The sequence below is a fragment of the Triplophysa rosa genome, linkage group LG13 (genome assembly GCF_024868665.1).
Source record: "Triplophysa rosa linkage group LG13, Trosa_1v2, whole genome shotgun sequence".
Classification (NCBI taxonomy): domain Eukaryota; kingdom Metazoa; phylum Chordata; class Actinopteri; order Cypriniformes; family Nemacheilidae; genus Triplophysa; species Triplophysa rosa.
The window spans coordinates 11,898,843-11,920,577 of record NC_079902.1 but is presented as its reverse complement, the minus strand read 5'-3'; the positions used below and the strand labels follow the sequence as shown (position 1 = coordinate 11,920,577).

Below are 21,735 nucleotides of genomic sequence, written 5' to 3'. Positions count from 1 at the left end.
CAACCGAGTACGTGATCTTGATAGACTCGGGAGCTAAATTACCTTGACTTGCTGTAGTCAGCACAACATGTCTCATGAGTAATTTTATTACTCGCCTTTCATGCACTTTTAACCCTTACATATTTTTGTAAACATTACAAACACCTAAATATGCACTGTGACATACATCTTATTAAGGCACACTAATTCTAGTAGTGTTATGCAGACGAGAATAGGCTTCAAACAAATTGTAACAACCCACGAGAGATCTTGGGTTTTACAGTGTTGTAAAATACCAAAAGGTAAACAGTAAGTTTTAATCCATTTTAAAACTACTATATAAATACATATTCGTTCAATGGTCCAACAAATTACAGAGGAACAAGTTGCATCATACACACAACATAAAAGTAAAAGTAAAAACAATTAAAACACATAGCTCATACAATGAGGCATTTAAGGAACAAATAATATGTAAAATGTATTTTTAAAAATCCAAATAACGTTACGTTTACATTTTCAAGTCCACAAAGTTATACACTTAAGCTAAACAAATTTGGCCGTTTTTTGGCTATTTACCATAGGCTAGCTACAACGTTATCGTGAAAGTTAGAGACAATTTGCACGTCAATTAACCCTTTTCAGTGAGCTCTACGATGATTATTCACCTGCAGAAAAGCGATGAATATGCAAAAGTGCTCAACATGACTCTTAATCCAGGATGTGTCCTTTCAAAATGTACTTTGGATGTGTTGCAAGCCCATTGTAATGTTAAAGCAAGGCAAATGGAGCCATCATTTACCTCAGTTATTCATTGAAATAAAGAAATTAAATTGATTTACATATCTCATCGTTTTAAAAGCATTTAAAATTGCGATTATATTCTAATAAATTGAATATTCAGATGTCCAACAAGTGCCAGTTGATTCATTTATTTCTTTAGAAATTTGATGCTTCTGTGTTCTTGTTTTTTAGGTAGTGGATGTTTTAGTTGAGTGTCGGCCTGTTTGCGCCAGAGTGGTTACCACACAAAATTAAAAGACTGAAGTTGTAGAGTATGTGAAATCGATTTGACTTAAAACATTGGATTAATTACTTAACATGTATTTAATTGTTTGTTCCAATGGGAAATTAACAGTATTGTGTCAGCATTTTTTGTTTTGTATTTTTGCTTAAACAGCAGCTTAAAATACGACTAATTAACTTTCTAATAACAGTAAGCACAGGTCTAAAGAACCATAAAAACATAATAACCTAAAAAAAATATAACGGTTATCAATGTAGGCGGCTATGAAAGTGCTTAAACATTTTTACTAAACTGCCCACTTATGGAATTATGTTTTAGAGTCAGTGAAGTGAGTCTATTGCACATGGGAAATTTTGATACATACAAAAGACTTATGGGGCTTGTAGAACGAACCTCTGACATTGAAGATGATAAAAGAAAGACAGGTGAGGATTCATTCCCAGAGCCGCGTCCTGTCCAAAAAAAATCACACACTTATGTATGTTTAAACGAGTGACCCCCCCCCCCCCAATCCATTTGCAATTTAAAAAGAATAGAGAGAAATCAATCTCTCTATGCAGCATTATTCATTCTCTTTTGCACTGAAGCATCAAACCTCTTTTCCCATTTTTCGTTTCACAAATGTAAAAATTGCACCAAAGTTGGAAATCAAGGAGTAACCACCAGAGTTTGTTCATTTTCTTCAGCTAGCCTAAATAATTTTGGTTAAGCAATCCAAAGTGCTGTTGTAATGTCCGACTGTAAAAGTTTGCTAATGTGTAGATTTCACCCGAGTTGTACTTTTATCTTATCATGACACTTAATTTTGTAAAAACATATGTTAATCAAATTATATGTAGGCACATTTTCCAAAATCATATTCAAATATGATTGATTCACATAAATATATGTTGGTATGTTGGTTCTATGCTTGAAAAATCAACATTTAAGACAATTGAGAGTTTATATGATTCTGTCTGTATGCTGAAATAATGTTCCCTTCTTTTAGTTACACTGAAGCTTTGAATATTTACATATAATAATGTCCACATCAGCAATATTAGTCATATCATGAAAGATTACCAAGCAGATTATAGATCAAGAGCATAACATTTTTTCCTCATACAGGCAAACAAAAATATAGACATTGTTTTTAAACATGTTTCTTTCTGAGGTCTGAAAGCACAGAGTTGTGGTTTCTCATCATGCCGAGTCACTTATTAAAAGAAGACGCAGAGTAAAGGCAGATCTCTAGCCTGCCCTGCAAACAAGGGTCAGAGGCTGGCAGGGGGTGAGAGAGCAGGTGCTAGTGGTTGGTGGTAAAGAAGCCTAAATAAATACTGGGACCAAAGCAACAACATACAAAAGGCATAATCATTGGGACAGAAAGTATCACTTCTGCTCCAGCTGACACGGCCATCATTTTGAGGCTCCTTTAAAACTTATTTGGTCCTTGAAAATTACAACATGAAATTAAAAATACCATTATTCCCACTGAGGTATATAACTTTATTTGAATGTGTTTTAGATGAAGAATTTAATAATTTTGTGTAAGATTATTCATTCGTTTTTGCACTAAACATTGCTTCATTGTGCAGCAAACATCTTTGCGCACACATTTTTGCACCTTTAGTAGTCCTGATGATGAGCTTGTTTGCCGTTTTCACCTGATGATTCACACTGTTGCTTATGCAGGAATGATTTCTTTCGCAAAGTTATTACCCCAAAACAGTGAACTCACATTTGTTTTTTGTTCACCAACAAAAAAAAACATTACAAACATTTGAGTGGGCGACTGGGGTGCAGGTATAGAGGCTATCAAGGGGGATGGGCAGCGTGCAGGTGCTGTTGGAAATTGCCTGGCTATTGCCAAAGAGACCTCATGCCAGGATAATGCAAGGTCCAAAGGTGCACCAGAGTCAATCCAGTCCCTCATGCTGCTTCCCTCTCAGTGCCCAAGGGCCAATCCCCGGTGTAATTGTTTTCCCCCTTCCTTTTTCATCTTTCCTTTTGAGGGACATACTACAATGTATTATGACTAACAGCTTTTCTTCTCATTTTATTAATTATAAAAGATTCATTGTAATTATGCTGTTGTTGAGTCTCGATCACAAATTTTTAATACTACACTTAATAGAGTTCACTAGTATTTGTTTTGTTTCTTGAGGATATAATAATGTATTGATGTTTGATGGTATGTAAATTAATGTAAATGCATGTACTTAGATTTTAAAGAGAATTTAAAATTCTGCAATTGAGTATTTTTTTTTGTTATCAAACATGTATGCTAAAAGGCTGTCAATTTAAAATCCAATTTTAAGGAGAAAAATTACTTGGTCTGGACTGTGTGAAAATGGACTGAACAAAATTGGTGTGAAAAAAATGGTGTGACTATACAACCATCATTTAGTTACTGTACAAAAAAAAAAAATGCAATGCATTTCATTAAGGTATAGATGTAAAATAAACAAAAACGCCAGACTGAATGCAACATTATAAAACGTTTATACCTTGAACAAGTAAAACAAAGTATAAACATTCAAACAAAAAGCTATTGATCACAGACAAGCCGCATTTCAAAACAAAGCCAAAGCAATATCAATTTGTTCTTTTTGTTCTGAAAATGTAAATGCTAGTACATTTTATAACGAAGGAGCACGAGATTGTTAGAGCATTTGTTTTCTGATTGCATTAAAATCCGTTTTAAAGCCTCATGTCAGTGTTTGTCATAGATGTCACAAGCATCCTGGTTGTAATTCTGACGAAAAGTCAGAGCACAGTTATTAACACTTCACTTGGCAAACACTTGAGCAACCCACACGAAATTAATGCAAAAAACTTTAATCATGTACTATAGGTCAGATTGCTGCAATTTCCTTGTCTCTGAAAAGTCAAGTGTTCTGATGAGTGAAACCGTGAGGATGGAGTAAAATGTAATCGTTTTAAGCCTTCAAACGCGAAGTTTAAAGTCATTAAAGTGTTTTAGTTGATAAAACGTAAAGTTCATACTTGCTATAGATTTGATTTTCTTTTTAACGTTTTATATAGCGTTTATCTATATATCTATCGCTTAGTTAGGTAAAAGCATCAATAATTACATATTCAACACAAAATGACACTCGCTCAAAACGGGTGCAGCCCATTTAAATCTGAAGCAGCAAATTCTGCAGCAGGACATCAATGCGGTATACCTGCAGTGTCTTTTTGCGATATAAATAATATATAAATTTGCCAGTTCGATGGAGTCATTAACCACGAAATCAAACATGCATTGTTAAATGTAAATGTAAATTAACGGAGAGGCGAAATGAAACAAACCGCTATTCACATAAAAGTGATCCAAGACATCTGTCCAAGTCTCTCGACGTGAAGAAGTCTGACAATCCCCCACACATTGAAAAACTATGATAAACTACCCAAAATGTTGGAAGTTTGGGAGGAAAATGGCCTGAATACTGATTTCAAATATAATTCTTGGCGGCGCATTTTGAACACAGGCCGATTGTTTTCTCAAATGCGCGCTATCTCCTAAATCACCGCACAGTGTATCCGTGAGAATTATATTGTTCACTTTTGACTGTCTGCTGAATGATTTTGGAACATCATCTAAATAAGGTGAAATGTGGGGCAGTCAGACTCAAGTAGACTGGTTGTCGGAGTCGGTGAAGTGTAAAATTGCAACACCAGACAGCCAGCATAATAGCTCAGAAGGGGGCTAATGTTCATGCTACATTCACAGAACATTTCTATAATTGCTAAATTAAAACGGGCTAAATGTATACCAAGACTCTGTTGTGTTCTTTTAATTTATTTTTATTTTACAGCCTATTTTATTTGAAATTCCTAATAATTATGCATGTCTCTTACAAGAAAATTCTGTTTAAGAGTAATGAACAGAATGAACAACATTTGTACAGCTGAGGTCTTCTAGACATGCATTTATTTCTATTAACTGATCTGTGTACAACAGTGTATTTTATTTTTAAGTGACAACACTGCCCTCTGCTTTAAAAGAAAGTTGTCACTACTTAAAACTAAAACTGAACAGATTTTTGTGCCAAATAGCCCTACAAAATATAATGACTTAGTGGTGAATTTCTAAAATACGCACAGGGTCTTCATTGGTAGACCCACCCAAAATGCATTCACATAGTGATGAAGGGTATATTCATGTTCATATATGAATATAGCCTTAACTCATTAGAGGTAAAGCAGAAAGAAACTTGAAACACCATCTCTAAAATTATGAATTGTAAAAAACATCTTAGACAACACCCCAGAATTTGTTTTAATAGCGAGTCATGGACAGTCCAGCAGACATACTGTCTGAGCAGAGCATGTAGACAGACAGACAGAACATGTAGATTAAGAGTTAATCTATGTCAATTATTAATCCATGTATAATTCCAGCTGCCCCCCTCAGAGTGGGACCCTAAAACAGACCCAGAGTCCACTCTTTAAAACTCATACATCCATGGAGGAGTCAAAAAACCCTGTTAACCAGTGAATTCTATATGAATTGACATATATGAATCACATGTACAGAATAAATTAAAATATTCAAGTCTTCACTATACGGAAAACGCTACTTCTGACTGCACTTTTCAATCCTGCATTCGACTATGCAGGAACATTATCTCTCCTGATGGTCTCTTAATACGAACACTAAGTGATAACCAACACCCCCCAAATGCAAGACTACAGGAAAAATGACTATACCCTTTAATAACATACATTAACAGCAGCTGCAGTCAGTGTGGCTTCAGTTATCACTGGTCTGTATGTCACATGCGCTAGGCAACAAGCAGACTCCCACAGGGGATCCAAATGTCATCTCGTCCAAATCACTGTAGTGAATGACAGATTATATATCTACAGCTAGAATATAGAAGTAATGCTTCGGTCTTCATCTTCGGTTATTCGAAATGGTATTGGGGAGGCAAGTAAGGAATTCTGAGGTAAAAATGTTCTTTATAGTGCTTTAAGATACGATGGAAACTAACATTAGGTTAAATGTGTTACACCCGTGACGGACAAGATTGAAGAATCTGAAATATTAAACCTACTCTGACATGGCTGGCGTTTATTGTGCACATCTCAGTCATTCTGACACGCATTCATATCTCGCTATTCCTGCCTGACACATTTTCTTTTCATTTAGCCATTAGACCTGTCATGTCTTCAATGCATATGCATACTCCTACAATTTGGACAGAAAATTGCACCCCAATTAAAAGTAATCAATGGCTGATGAGTAAAAAGCTGTAAAAGGCTATTTCCATGCTTTTATTTATTTATTTTAAATACATTTTTGACCATCAATGTTTCTTCTATACAGGATGGTTTTTGATGGCCAGTGGAGCGGCGGAACAAAATAAATTGTTGTGCAGAGCCACTAATTATTTAATGATTTTTTTATTTATTTTAATGTCAACTTAATGGCAAGTTGTTGCACCCGGAATGGAAGGGTGGGTGGAAAATTAAAACCATCCACACAAGTTCCAGCACTTAATGCCACGCCATTATATGAAAACTGCTGTCGAATTTTCACCCTGCCTCCAATGCAGGTGTTTCCATCAACACCTGTCACAGCAGAACCACGCCCTCATTAAAAACATCACATACAACAGAAATTCAACTGCATCTTGGATAACTTCCTCTCAAAGTTTGACAGCAAAGCAGGAAGAGTGATTTGATATCCTTTTTATTCATATGAACTGACAGGTTCTCCATGGAGACATGCATTGGGACCTGCAGAAGAGGCAGGGACAGCTATGTAATTATTGCTCTTACATGGATGGAAAGTAAATAATTCATTGCCTATAGCAGCCATTAATTGGACAAACACAATAAACTCTATAACAATCCAGTAACACATCCACTGAAGAAAGATTATTTCTGCACAATAGCTAGCAGATAATATTTTGTAAGGCAAAATTAACTTTAGATATACTGCTTGCCAATAAAATAAATGTTTCTTATACAATAAAGAAGAATCTGACATTATTAATTTGCTCAAAACTTTTCTTTACAACCAAGATGATTTTTTTGCTCAGCAGTTATTCTTTCATAGCTAATTAAATTTAACATATCTCTCAAATATGTTGCTTCTGTATCGGCACTTCTGTTCGATACTTTTGAAAAATAAAATACAATTGTAGGTTACTTCACGTACTTATCTTTAAGTGTGTCTTTATCAAATGATGGCAAACACCAGAACTCCTACCCAACAGCTGAATTTATAAATCAGCATTATAATCTTACCGATTTAAGGTAATGATACAGTTTTGAACACTGATCTTATGTACTCAATAACTGATTTTTGTTCATTTTAACCAGAAAGGTTTTAAATTGCAGCTTCAAAATATAATTTGGTTTCAGAAGAATTTGCACAGTTTGAGACATTGTTGAGATTTCTTTTAATCTCTAAAGAAACATGCTCCAGAAATTATGTACATCTTTAAAGTGGACTCCTTAAAGCTAAAGCAATCTGGTCTCCATTTAATCTCATTGCTGTGCAGGAGAAACAATTTATATATCAAAATGATCTCATCTGTGATTTATTTTATTTCCAATAGGGAACACATATTTCACATTGTACTGTTTTCTTTAGTAATATACTTTGGATCCATTTCAATTAATCTTGCCATTAACAACACTGACTGTGGTGGGGAGAAAACGGCCAAAAAAACACTACTTGCTGCCAAGATGCTTTAAAAAATGAAATATTTATGATCTCCAAAAACAACATTAAATATTCCTGTAATAACATTTCGAAAAAGATTTCTCTTTAGTGATTTACAGGAGCTATCTGGCTTCTTTTAGATGTGTCTAGAGATTCTGAAAGGTTAATAATGCCATATCATCATAGTAAATAAAATCCACTATACCTAGATAATTAAAAAAAGTATTAACTCAGTAATATTAGACTGCTTATGCCTCTGAAAACAATCTTTAATTATCTATTATAATCTGTACTGGTTTAATTGATAATCCCTTCAGTGTGAATATTAGCCTCCTGATCTACCACACACAATTATGCCTCATGGCATCTGCTCTGAAGACTTTAATGGCACATTCTGGAGACCGGAACTTCAGTTTGCGTCTACCTGCTCATTTCAACAATCACCTCCATTTATTTTTTAAAAAGCAACACACTGACTGTGTAAATGCCAACTTTGAGAGTGTCTAATAGATTTGGTTGAGTTTAAATCACAGAAGACCGTTTCATGAAAGCATAACTGTGCACCTTGGCATTTGACCCATTCTTGTAGGGGTCCTGGGAAAAGTAGAAAGGTGCATACAGTCTGATGCTCCTGTTATATAACAGTTTGTTTTTTAACCTTTCCCTGACCACATGTGGAGTTATGAGATCACTAGCAAGTGTAAAATCAATAAGAAGACTGAAATACTAGACACAGAGAGCTTGTGATGAATTTATACAGATGCAGAGAGGTTCTAAGGTCTCAAAAACAGACATGTACTTCATATGGAAACCAATGACAATGAATAACCTGAAGTCCATGTCACACGCACATGTGGCACTGTCTCGTCTGTGAGTCTGTTCACGATTGCGGATGTGAAATGAAGAGTTATGAGGGCTGCCTGACTACTTCGTATAAATTTGTACAATGTGAATCATACAAAAGAGGAAAGCCAGAATGAAGCCCCTTAACCCTAAACATAACATCACTCAGGCAAGAGCAGATTGCATTAAAATGCACAAATATGAATTCATATGAATTATCCACTTTGTTAAACAGAATTGCCATGAAGTTGGGATTTAACAGCACTTGTCCACACAAATTATTTTATCATATAAATGTAAAAATAAACACATAGGTGTCAGGTGAATCTCTACCAATGGTTACCCTCAGCAAATATCAATCCGGTTTTAGGTCTAGGTGCAGCTAATTCTGTCCGATATTTGCAACGTGTTCAATTCTCCACTCAGCGACGGCTCTGTCTGTCCTGACTTTCTTTGTTACAGCCCCTGAGCTTTGTGCCGTGTGTCCTGCATTTGGTCTCCCGCCTTTACAGGGGCCGCAAAGAACTCTCCAAGTTTCCATTCATGCTTCTCATTACTGGGGCATGTTGAGGTTTTATGGAGCCTTGTAAACCCTTGAATTACTGCACTTTAAAATAGATTTTGACACTATTATGTGACTGTGCTTATGGTAAAGCCTTTCATTGCTAGACGGAGGACTCATAATGGCGGACGACAAAAGAGCATGACTTGTTAATTATTTTTAACTGCCGGATAAAATGATTACGAAGTAGGTAAAATGCACAAAGGGTCTGTAACGGGTTAAGACAAAAACATGATGATTGTGAAGCAGCTCCTCATAGCAAGGGAGTAGATGCTAGCAAAGTGTATAAAACCAAAATTCTTCGCAACTTTCAAATCATGGAAGTAAAAAAAATCGAATGAAAGAATCACCATTTTAACCAATAACCCGCAATGAATATGAACTGAAAATGAAATCTGTAAATAAATTATGAAAGAATTAATGACACTATCTGAATGTGAGAAAACCCAAATTAAACGTTTGTTTTGTGATTATCTGTCTTATTCTCGTACATCTCCCCTCGCAGTCTTCTTTGAGGCAGGAGCCGTCTGCTGGGCGGCAGAGCGGTCAGAATAGAAGGTGGCAGCCAGTCAAAACACTGCCTGTTATTCCAGCCAGGGCCCAAGTGCCAGTGAAGAGCTTCTTTTCATGCACCCTTAATGTGGTAAAGTGATCTGCCGCACAATAGGGACACTCAAGGAGGCCATCCCCACCAAACAGGCCAAAACAAACAGCTCCCCTAGGCCTGACTGCCTCACCCCGGCCCCTCGAACACATCCCGGCCCCTCACAGGTCTGCTTCAGTGGGCACGCAAACGAAAATACACTGATTCACCGACACCGATACACAGATGTGCACAGACAGAGCTACTTGAAACATACACAAACACAAATTACATTAACAAAAAAAAAACGAAATAATATATGATGAGTAACAGGCAAATAACCGACTCATTGTCAGTAAGAAAAGCAAGTTGAGCTCACACCCTCATTCACCGTCTCAAACTGTATTGGTTTGGTATCTGATATTTCATGTGCAAACTGAATTCCAACTTTGTTCTGTGTGCTGGCATGTTCTTAATCTACTTCTAGTCAAATTTGAACTTGTCCAAACATTCACCAGCTTTATCTCAAAACGTTCTTGAAAAGTACTTTACAATTCAAAGCCTTTTTAAAGAGATGTAAATACCACACACTCATTCCAGTTACATTAATACGGCTTTCTGCCATTCCAGAGCTACATTTGGAAAGGTGTTGGTAGACCAGAAGCTGAGCTGTGGCTTTGACTTTGCGTGGAACCTTTTTCAATATTGACCACAGCGAGCATTTACGCAGAGGCCCAGCTGGCTCAGAGACAATTTGGCTGACAATGTCAGAAGAATTAGCACTCGCTTTTACAAGCTCAGCCTCAAATTACTTCTCTAGCACTCCGCGCAAGCTTCTGCAAATGAAACGGGGCGAATTCAAAAATAAACTTTACATCAGGCCGTCCCATATCTGTAATAAGCCCTCTCCTCCGATCCAAAGACATAATCGAGACAATAAAAGGCCAGCCGTTTACCACGCAGCAAAGATCATGAGAATTATACAAGCACTACAACTGCTCCTGAAATTAGCCTTTTTCTTACTGTGTTGTGTGTGTTTGTGTGTGTGTGTGTGTGTGTGAGCGAGCGAGTGAAAGGCTTTTCTCTCCGCTCTTCTTTCTTCACCCCTTTTCTCCTTCTTGTCTGTTGAAACATGTGGTCAGCTGTTGTGCTTCCATGTGGTCAGATGATCAAAGGAAGAGCGGGATAGTAATTGTCCCCCGCTGAAGCGCAGCTCGGCCTGGGATCAGGGTCCCAGCAGGTGGGGGGACAGCCATGAGAACGGCCAGAGAAGCCGGAGGAACGCGAGAGGCCCTGCCTGGCAGAAATAAAGACTTCCTAAGGGTTCCTCTCTGACAACAGAGCCGCTTGGGGAGAGTGAAAAATGAAGCCTCCACACATTTAGGGGGTTTTTTTTGGAAGGAGGAAAGGAAAGGGGGCCACTGTGGGGGGATGGTGAAAATGAATGCATAAGAACAAGAGATTATAATATCTGAAGAAAGAGAGGAATTCAATTGTGAGCGATTCATGCCTCCGATCTTGAATTTTAGCATCCCCCAATTTACGTTTACTGGAGGATACAATCATTTCGCCTACTTTCGGATTTGTGCAAAATGCGGTCACATTCAAAAAAACAGAATATGGATGGCTCCAAAGGGTTTGAGTATCGAGATGGGGCGAGAGAGAGTCAGAGAGTCAAAAAGAGAGAGAGACACCACAGCTAAGTCACTGTTTACCTGAAGACCAAAGGGAGCTGTGAAAGCTCGCAAGTCATCCTACTTCACATATATGTGGGAGCCCACAAAACACTTTTCACTGCTGTCTGTCATTTTGATTGCCCAGCATGACGCCCTCCACCCTCAGCCCCCCCCCTCACCTCTTCCTCTGACCAGATGGCTTTTTTTTAACAGTCTGTGTCTTGCACCTCCACTCTCTGTGTTTGGGAGGAGAGGGCCAGCGGGGGACAGGGGCTGTGTGGACAAATGGTTTTGAGGTAGCAGAGCAAATAAAACTGATTAAGGGGAACCTTTTCACAGATACCACAAAAACTAGTTTGGAGCGTCTCAGCCGAGGGCCTGATAAGAACCGAGATCAATCAATCCGACGGTAGTGCGGAGGAATAAGGAAACCTTCAGAACAAGACAAAACTAATACATCAGCAGGGTTCAGATATCATATTTGTGGGTGTATTGAAAGTACAAGAACAAAAACCTTTTTAACTTCTATTTGTTCCAGGGCAAAGATCATGTGTTCACTTAACATATAGAGTAGCATCAGTACAGAGAAGGTGGTTTGATATACAGAGCACTATCGTTCCAACGCACAATGCATTTCTTCAAATCCTATCACAGCAGGCCTATTTCTACGAAACCAAAAAAGCCCTCAGTTCGCTCAAAGTGGAGAATGGACAGGAAACTTGACTTCATCATCACAAAGATTTTGTTGCAACTGAACATGAAGACAAAAGCCCTACAAACATTAAGAAACATGCTTGATTGAATAGAAAGGGGTAAATAGACCTGTCAGTTTTCACACTGGGCCTGACAGTAACGCAATTCGAGTGATGTCAGTCGTCCCTATTGCACAATACAGTGCATAACAAACTCATTCAAAGATACAGGGCGGGATTGGGATATTTTGCACAGGCCTTCTTTGCAATACTGTAATACTAGAGATTTTTACTACAGGTTGAAGAGTATATGTTATGGCTTTTTTAGATTTCATTGAAGACGTTGATGGATTTATTCAGAGTTCTCTCCTGTCCTTCATGATGACCGGAGCACTCAACTGGTCATTTTGAAAGACAGAGGGGAAAAAAAAGCGTTTCAATGCCATTCCAACACCAGCCGAATCAACTGCTGAACAATGACTCCATACGCACCCAAAACTAAATGTCAGAGCAAGAAAGGATTGACATTTGACTTCCTGATGGATGTTATTATGTCACTAGGCAACATAGCATGAACGTCCTGCGTGAATAAAAAGGGCTATTGTTGGACCGCAATCAATAAAACAGAGCTGGGTGTTTTTGCAAACAATGCACGTGAAAAACAAAAAGGCACATTTTACTCCGTCTGTTGTGGAATACAAGAATCACTCTTTTGAGCTGACTCGATTTTGACCCAAAAAAATGAGTTCCTCAAAGGTTAACATAGGTATACAGGCTGGTTTAAATATTAGCTTGCGTCATTTCGAAACGAATCACAACTAGTTAACTCAACTTTATTTATATAGCGCTTTTTACAATTTTCATTGTTACAAAGCAGCTGTACATGAGACATATTGACTATAAGCAAAACAATTAAAGTTGTACCTGCAAAAACAAGAAAAAGTCGAAAACACTGAAGACAGTCATACCCACATACAAAACACTCCACACACACAATATGCACACGTACTAACACACATAGACACACACACACACGGACGTGCACGCACACACACACACCCTCAGTGAGAGCACACATTTAAGATAAAGGCGAGAGAAGCACAGGTCAAATATAACAGACTATAAATTCCTATATGCAATATTAATTAAGTAAAACTTTAAAATTCTAAAGCAGCCCCCCCCGGCCAGGCAAATAGTGCAAAAAACAGTATGCAAACAGTGGCGAGGAACCCAAAACTCTAATCGAGAAAAAAAACCTCAGGAGAACCCAGGCCCAACCAGGGGATTCCAGTTCCCCTCTTGCAAAAGCTGCTGCCTCTGCACAAGCTCCAGAGAGCTTGCACAACAAGGCTAAATAAAATAAATAAACTTACTAAGTAATAAGGTAAATTATAGTTTAAGATGATCATTAATAATCTAATAGCTACATTAAGTACATTAATTGAAACGACATAAAACCACACAGATCACAGCTCAATCATGTGTCGCTAGATTAAGAGACTGTCGCCTTCGGTTGAGATCTGTGACATTGGCCCTTCTCTTCACATCCGCCAAACACAGGTCACAGGCTCCATGTCACATGACACCAGGGCCCCGACCCCTCTCTGATGACATGTTCTTCCAGGGTCACTCGGGTCACTCAATTAGCAAAGGAGACAAAGACATGGGCGTAGAGGAGGCAGGAGATCATCCGCCCCACCGGCGTCCCATCCAAAGCGCCACAAGCACGGTGCTCTGCCCATCTGCGTTTGTTCGCCTGGCCAAGCCCTCATTTAGCAGTTCACGAACTGGAGCCATGCCCATTGCTCCTCAATGAGCCGGCAATGACAGCCAAGACCCACTAAAGAGCTGAAGAGTCACTCCTGTGCCACATGGCGAGACCGACAGCGAGACTACGATCTAACATAGACTGGCACTTGCGGACGAGTCAGACCGAGTCTGGTCTTGAATTGACTGGCACGCACGGTGGTGTCAGAAAGAGTCTGATCTCAGACAGACTGGCATCTCCAGGCGCACATGCCGGGTGGGGAAATAAAGCTGCTCTTTGGTGTAGTAACAGAACATGCAGGGAAATGTATGCAGGCATATGTGTTTATGCCGTATAGCTCACGCTGTTACACAAACATCAAACGACGACACGCTTAGACGACTCGTAGAGCAAACATGCACGTGCGAGCCCGCCCACTGACACTAAACGCCCACTTATATACACACCCACCCCGGTTCTCTTTTCCATCCATCTTAGAGTATATAGATTCTCATCCGGAGGGAATGAGGCGGAGGAGGATTTCAGTTGAGAGTGTGATTGTAGTTAGAGGTATTTTAGGTGAATCTTTTTCTGACAGAAGCACCTAACAGGCTCAATCTGGGGTTTATACTGTCCTCTTCTGGCTGATGTGCAATCAGATATGGACATAGACTCCAATAAACACACACACAAATTCCTTTTCATCATGCGTGCAACAAACACACACTGTCTGTGCACTTTAATGATGCAGATAACCTGCTGTCAGAACAGATTGTTACTTGTGCTTCATCTTCTTCCTGTCATAGATCTAGAACACACTTTAAGAAACCATTGTTATTTATCAGCTTTTCAAAGTAGCATCTTATTGTGCGTGTCGTGGAGGCAGCCCGTAGCAACGGTCTAAAACGCTGCATTAACACTAAAGTGTGAAGTACACGTCCAGGACGTCTTTTTTTATCCTCTACAGCCCCGTTACAAAAGACGAACACTTCCTCTTCAAAATTTACAAGCACTAAACTACAGTAAGTACAGAACAACAGCTGGCCTTGTCATTTCCATAAGAATACAAACCGGCACAGCTGCTCTCTCGCTCTCTAGCCAGCATCTGCCGAGCTGTTTATGAAAATAAAACCCCATAAACTTTCTCATAAAGTCGTCAAGCATCTCTGAATTTACAGCAATGAAAATTTCATTAGACACAGCCTTGATTTGATAGTGCAAAGTTTCTCAGCTCATAAATATATTGATGTAGTCGATTCACACGGCGCACCAATTACAGCGAGCAGGAAAATTGTCAAACAATGTTTCGACATGTTTAATAACATCGGGGTATGATTTGTCAAGGCAGCGAACCAAACCGCTGCAAATGAGCCGCAATGAAACTCCGAATCGCCTGGTCCAATCGTAGGACCGGAGGACTATTCGACGATTGTCAACAATTTCGCTTTGGCTCCTGACGTGAAGTGACAGAGACTGTGCTTGCTGGATGGCCCTTAACTAATGGCTCCCTTTTGGCAGCCGTAATTACCCAATGATTAGCTTCACCCACTTCAATCTTTCACACTTCACCTTGTGTTCCCATTGTCTGCTGCAAGGAGACCAGACCAGAGAACAGTTTTACTGAGCTGGGCTGTGGGTACAGGGCCAGACTTGTGCGAAATGGCACCTCTATTGCGGATTCTACGTGTGTGGATATATTTAGTCTGCGCTAATCTAATTGAGGGTCAATGCTTCCTGTAAGGCAAGGTGTTGACAGACTACATAAACATATTAGTGGACAATGAATCCTCCACCAATGCTATCTAGAGTTTATTGAGGTCCAGACAGTGAAAGAGGTTAGCATGCTGGGTCAATCGATGGCTTTCCCTGTCTGTCAAGAAAATAATACTTCAAGTGAAGTCGCATAAGGACTAAAAAAGTTTAAATTCAAGGTTTCACACGTGAAGAACTGAAAAACAAAAACGCATGACAAACCAAGTCAGCAGCTTTAAATGCAGTCCATTTTCATTCATTAAATTTGTTGAAATAAAGAAAGTTACAAAAATATACATCATAACATATGCTTTTTTATTCATAAGGCGAAGCTTTTATTCAAAGCGAATTACAAATCGGAACAATTAAACTGTTCCCTTAACAGACACCCATAAACTGTATACAAAGCTACATTTACAAGTAAGAATAATATAGACATTTTATGACACAACCTGTTATATAAAAAAAATACACAGCTGTGGCCAAATCTGGGTTCTTTAGAGAGAAATTGTTGAAGATGTCTAATGAAATGCTAATGGCCTGCGCCTGTTGGGGTGAAGAGGCTCAGCCATCTTACTACTTCACCACAAATATCTCTGTAATAACCACAGGCAACAGGATTTAACTTATTCAGTAACTGAGATACGGGTTGTGGATGTGATTCATTTCCATTTAATTAAACTTATTAAGAGCTATTAAAAACCATTGAGATTGCACTGGAATCTGACGCAACAATTCATTAGAGCTTAGAAGATTTTTTTCTGAATATTATTATTAAAAAGACTAGTTAGCATTTAGGATGACCCAGAAAGGGCAAATATTGCAATCAAAAATGCTAAAAACGCAACCTCAAGCAAATTACGTTTTAGTGATAGTTGCTTAAAAGAAATCAAATTACACCAATAAAGGCATAACCAACACAAAAATTCAACAAAGCCTCTGTTAGACTAACCCCAAATTTACCTTCCCAATCCAAATCAATACATGTTCTCTTGTGATGGTTTCCACCAGCAATCCTCAATAGAACTAAAAGGATGAGGCACACCTGCCTCTGATCAATATTATAGCAGCCAGGAGAAGGGTGAGCACCTGACACACCAGCTTTGCAGTCAGACTGTCTTTATATGTTCTCTAGAGGACACATCAGGCATGTTTACCCGAGCCTGCTTTCTAGATGCTCAAGCCACTATATTTCTGCTCTACACACCTTGACACCACCACCACCCCACACGTATGAAGCAGCATAAGAAATCTTGATTTAATGATTTTCCTTTTTTCCCAATGAAGTTAAATGGTGTGCCGTGTGTTCTACTGGATGCCAGGAATTGAAACACTTAAAAAGCCAACAGCGATAAGCCAAGCACAGACACCCCGCAGACAGACCACCTCGCCTTGGAGACACTTAAGCGTCTGTGGCTTTGACAGCATTTTCATCACACTCCACCACCCCCCTTTACCATCTGTGAATGTGCCCGACTACATCAAACTCCGCCTGAGAACCCGAAGCCAGGAGACAAACCTCCGCTGACAAAAATTAATGTCGGAAAAAAAACAAGAGTCGCCAAGACGGTCGGCCCAGGTTAACGTGCACCATCACACAGGTAATGTTTGCCTCTTTTCTCTCATGCAGCGGTGAAAGGCCGTGTGTGCCGTTACAAGCCGCCCTGGCAGCGATCACTGCTTGCACTTGCATCAATTACAGCGGATGGGCCTGACAGCTGTAATTACATACCTCAATACTGATTATGTGCGGTCTGTCATGGAGACCAGCAAGGCACCTATTTTTGTGCACTCGTTTAAGCAGTCAGTTGTCAGGGCAAAGTGGCAAAGCAGGAGCGGCCCTCTTCGAGAGAGAGGAAAGGAGGGGACGCCGTGGCGATGCGGTGATGTAAACCCCCTCCTCGTCGTCTCGGTCTTGGCAAGATCTCCTGCTGCTCGAAGCAGTAATAGCTACTGCATAAAGAGCCCGTGTTATTATTGTCACAATAGTGAGGGACTGATAGGAAATTGAGGTAGACCTGCTCATTGATGCTGTTGTCTTCTCCTACAGCACAAAGCAAGGAGCCATGAACAACCAATTTAACGGGAAGTCGTCAATACGGCTCAACCTAGTATTTTAGACAATATAGAGAGAAAAGTGGCTCAGTGATACCAATATGGCTACATTACATGTGGAAAGTAAACCAGACCGTAGGAAAATAACACTGAGATCAACAGCAGTCGAGATTCTATTGTAGAAAACCACAAAGCCGACGTATGAGCCCAGCGAATCAATTCCCAAGAAAATCAAAGATGCCGTTAATATTTAAAACACTGTCTACTCGAGATTCATTTGGCAATGACATGGAGAGGTAGAGACTTTCCTTTTTGTTTATTATTAGCTGAGCTTGAAGTGAAAATATGAAAACTTGATTTTTATCAAAGTCATTTATGCAACTTACTCAGATTCCCTTCTTTCTCACAAGCACAAAACCAAAACCTCTGCTACACTAGACATGCTACTCTCGCCATTTACAAAACCCCTTCTTAGACATCTATAACCCTTAATACTCACATTAAAAGCCGATCATGGGCAAGTGGCCAAACTGTCTGGCAAAATTAAACAGAAATCTCTAAAACAAATACAGTGGCAACAATCAATATGATCTGGATCATATTGAATGTCACTATTGAAAACTATTAAAGTCACCATGAAATTAAAATTGACCATTCTTTTTTTTTTTTCATGTAATATTATAGTGTTTATTTTGAATGATTTATTTGTGTGGGTCATTGTTTATTTATCCATGTGACCTCATAATCTCAAGAAACAAAATGAGAATCTTGCCCCTTTAAACAACATTTCTTTTCTGAATAATGTATGTCTCGGCCTGAGAGCGGGACTATGCCAACTGTCCAATGGCCAGGCTTCCAAATTCCAAAACAATCTAATCAATTGTTTCCCCATTCACGACACTGTTATACTCAGATATCCGTCATGATTTGGACCAAAATGCCATTGCAATTTCTGTTTCATGTCGACTTTACTAAAGGAATTATAAACTAACAATATAGTGTAACTGTAAACTGCACAATATAATGATCATGTAAAAAATTTCACACAAAATCATGCTGACAAGCTACCTGTCTAGGCAAGAAAATAAACAGGGTCACACTGGTTAGGCTTACCTGGGCTCCCGTATTAACTCTTTAAATCCATTAGTCCATCAGTCCCACGTATTCCCATCCACAGAAACCATGAGCCCACTGCAAAACAAATGAGAAATAGAACGTTAGAGCAGTTAAGCCAAAGCCAACTGTATTGGTTTGCCTTTTTATTTTAGAGGTTGCGGTGCTTATAAAACTGAAGGACCATTTCTGTGAGACATTTGTGAAACAAGCATTATGATGAGGAAAGATGATTTTCAAAGCTCCAGAGTTTCATTGAATGTTTAAAAATGTAGAGGTGTCAAACTGTACAAGCCTGTGCTTGCAAATCTCTCTTCCATCAATTCAGCAGTGTGAGGTAAAGCACTGTTTGGACCTTCAATAGCTTATCGATTTCTGCAAATACAAAAGTGGCCTCTCATTTAGCCCAAACTCTCAAGTTTCATTGAACCGCGCGTCTCCGTAAACCTGCAAAGCCATCATCACAAAAGTAATAAAACAGCACACACCAACAAACATAAAAACATCTAAGTGAGAGTGTGCATCGCTATTTGTCCAAAAGCATTGTGAGGATAATGGCATTTAATCCGCACATCAACCCCCACCCAATGTAGCTCCGCACACCCAACCTTACAAAGACTCTTCTCCAATAATAAGCTGTCTAGTCCTTGGCTTCCAGGCCTTTGTCATATTGCCTATCGACATGTTAGATTAAACAAAATTTCACATGTCAATTAAATGAGTGTTGCCTAGGTGATTAGCAGAACCCACTAATTGTCTCCCTCCTCCTACTACGCCATCATTTTACACATGGACGAACAGGAAAGAGGGCTTTGTCCAAACGGGCCCCCATCAAACATGTTGAAGATAGGCCTTTACATCCTCCTCCACTCCTGGGGGAGAAGCTGAGGAAGAGAAGGGATGAGATGGGAAAAGGGGGGACTGGTTCACTTTCAGGCCACCCCGCTCAGTTCAGGGCAGACGACCGATGGGGTGCAGCGAGAATGCAAACAGTGGGTTATAGACGCCCAGCACCATTCACACACTCCCACACGTGCACCCTCGCTGATAATTACCCAACCGGCCCCCGGAGACAAGATGCCCTCAAAGCCAGGGCCCCTAACAGTTTTAGACAGGGGCCAAGACACTCCCAAGGTCTTTCACTTGGACATATTCTTATCTCTTTCTTCCTGGACATATGTTTGTTTTCCTTTGCCCTAATGAACATGATCTCTGGATCAGTGTCACGTTTGGCCCGTCACATCTGTGGAATGTTGTTAGAAAGTCTGTTTGGTTAATCAGAGTTTCGGCACAAATAAAAACTATATTTTGTGAATTTTTACCTTGCCTAAATATTAATTATAACTGGGTAATTCCTCATCATATTACATACAGATGTTTGGGAGAAATCAAATTGATGAAGAAACATTTTTGGAGTTAAGGACAGACTCAATTTTCTTACTAACATTTTGCAAGCACTGAAAGAAATGCCATGGTCTTTATTTTCCAATTCATAACACAACTGTAAGCTATTGCAATTTTCATTTATATAGACATTTCATTATATAGACAAGACATTTCATCGGAAGCATGCGCCTGGCCCAAAGTTAACTTCCGGTCCGTGTTTGTTGATCGGTCTGGCTAGTGGCTAGTAGTATAACGATTTTATAAATATTATTTAATATTAATATTTTGTGTAATAATTGTATGTAAATAAACAATTAGTTGTATTTTTTTTGTTTATATATTTTTTAAATAAACAGTTGGTTGAATGGGTTCAGTTGAATTTAAGTTTAGCCAAGTAAGTGTTCTTCTACTGGTAACCTAAAATAATACTGGCTAGTGGCTAGACATACATTTAACTTGCTAGCTAATAGTGTTGTCAAAAGTACCGGTACTTCGGGTCCAAGTCGGTACCTAAAAATAAAAAAGTTGTCGGTACCTAATTTTCATAAGACCCGGTACCACCGCCGTCCCGGGTCAACCGGGTACTGATCCTCTGTCTGACAGGTTGTCAGTCGGAAACTTTTCATAGACACAATAAAACGTGATGAGCGGATAAGCGCGGCTCCGATCCACAAGAGATGCGCGCAGAAATACTTCAGATTAAAGTCATATCACGAAAAAAACGAACAGAGTTTTGTGGTGAACGGAGGAAACATCCGGATTTAAGTAACAATTCAAGCGGTAAGTTTCAAATTCTGTTGTGTTTGCATTATGAATTTTGTATCATATCTTAAGTTAAAGGTTACATGAAATTAAACGTCCCTGTTTGCGTGTTAATTTGTTAGCGCCAATGCTAATCCAGTCAAGTGTCCTTATTTTATGGAGCGATTTTAGTCTCATTAATTATTCACGCCTAAAACAAGATACATGTGAAATGTGAAACTGTTTACGCATGTGTGAAACTGTTTACGCATGTGTGTATCTTGTTTTACGCGTGAATAATTAATGAGACTAAAATCGCACCATATTATTTAACCATTTAATGCTTTTATAACTGTAATGGGGTAAAATAAATGGGAGGACTGGATGGGGTTTACAGTACCTATTTTATATAGGCCTATCTGAAATCTATGTGCTAGAAAACAAGCATTCTAACTGTATGACTAGCAATGTGTATGTCTTGGATAGATAACTCTATTAGGTTTAAAGCCACATTTAAACTAAAGAAAAATATATCTGTTGCATTTATTATTTTAATATACAGTTACCTTAATGAAAGTAATCTTGTATGCATGTTTGTTCAGTCAGTTGACTTACTGAAGTTTATTCTATTTGTCTTCTACAGCAGCAGACTGAGGAGGATGTTCATCAGCATGAAAGACCCCAGTGAGCACACAACAGTTTCAGCAACAATTAACTTATACTTCATGTATACAAAATGGCATTGCTTTCTATACATTTATATTAACAATGAGCTTTATTAATAAAATTGTGTTTCAATTAGCATGTACTGGTGTTTTGCTTTGGTACCGAAATTGGTACAGAGAACCGTGGATTTTTACTGTTATTGGTACAGACTACTGAAATTTTGGTACCGTGACAACACTACTAGCTAAT

General features: G+C 38.9%; 1 long non-coding RNA gene across 1 annotated transcript in view; it reads right to left on the bottom strand.

The window, feature by feature from the left end:
* The window catches only part of LOC130563590 (uncharacterized), a 64,112-nt gene that overhangs the window by 33,308 nt on the left and 9,069 nt on the right, over positions 1-21,735 (bottom strand). Inside the window, exon 2 of the long non-coding RNA XR_008964138.1 lies at positions 18,694-18,771. This is a non-coding gene — a long non-coding RNA (uncharacterized LOC130563590). The remainder of the gene's footprint in view (positions 1-18,693; positions 18,772-21,735) is intronic.